The 1,098-nt window shown below is 44.6% G+C and overlaps 1 pseudogene; it reads left to right on the top strand.

The window, feature by feature from the left end:
- The window catches only part of LOC107662657 (steroid 21-hydroxylase-like), a 5,151-nt pseudogene extending 4,728 nt beyond the window's left edge, over positions 1-423 (top strand).
- The last annotated feature ends 675 nt before the right edge of the window (positions 424-1,098 follow it).

Below are 1,098 nucleotides of genomic sequence, written 5' to 3'. Positions count from 1 at the left end.
GCGTCTCCCAGGAAAAGTTTGTCCCAACTACGCAGTAAGCATTTACTCTGTGCACTTAAGGTCTTAAACAACTGTCCCATTGGCTTTTTATCTGAAAGCTTAAACTGTAAAACAGGTCCAATGTGGTCATCATTTCGCTGTGCAAGTCTCCTCCACCGGTATTGGCTCATCTGCATGCTCGGATGCCACAGTGCCGTCAAGAGTAATCAATGCAGTCCATGATAGGTTGGGATGCTGTACCTCTACCGATTGGATGGTCGCTTCGACGCAGTCGGATGGTAACTCTCTGCATTCTTTCATTAGTGTCTCAATATTCAATCTCAACTGTCCCACTGTGTTTGGTCTTTTGTCTTTCAGATTTCTCACGGCAGCTGTATCAGCCGTGTCCATCTTACTACCTTCTGCAGAGACAATCCTCCCAAGGTATCACACCTCACGTTTGAACAACTCACATTTGCCGGGCTTTTGTTTTATCCCATGTTGTCTCAATCTTCGCAGGACTTTCCTTACATCATCCGCATGGTTTTCAAAGTTTTGACTAAAAACTAATGTGTCATACAGGTAAGGAATGCAGATGGTATCCCTTAGTTCACCAAGACACTCCTCCATGCAACGCTGAAAAGCTGAGGCTGCGTTCATCAAGCCAAACTGTATCCTAATCCACTCATATAACCCCCAAGGGGTCACAAAGGCTGTTAAGGGTCTGTTCTCCTTGGCCATAAAGGCCTGATGATACGCTTTCCCTTGGTCGAGAAGCGAAAACCAGGAATTCCCTCCCAGGCTGTCCATTATGTCTTGTATGCGTGGAATGGGCTGTCTGTCAGGATGCGTTTTCCGGTTCAACTCCCTATAATCAATACACAGGCGTAAACTACCATCTTTTTTCCGAACGCATACTACTGGCGAGGCATATGGTGACTTTGATTTCTGCACCCATCCTTTTGCGATAAGATCATGCAAATAATCTTTCATCTCTTGGTAAAGAGGTTTAGGGACTGATTGGTAAATTCGTGCAACTGGGATTGTGTCTTTCAATTAAATAGCCAATTGCTTCTTCCTTTAACATTTGTTGCACAATTTGCTTTTCAGGCTCACTGA

The sequence above is a fragment of the Sinocyclocheilus anshuiensis genome, unplaced genomic scaffold, assembly GCF_001515605.1.
Source record: "Sinocyclocheilus anshuiensis isolate Anshui unplaced genomic scaffold, SAMN03320099.WGS_v1.1 scaffold1559, whole genome shotgun sequence".
NCBI lineage: Eukaryota > Metazoa > Chordata > Actinopteri > Cypriniformes > Cyprinidae > Sinocyclocheilus > Sinocyclocheilus anshuiensis.
Note: the sequence above shows the minus strand (reverse complement) of the source record. Positions and strands in the feature narration are given on the sequence as shown.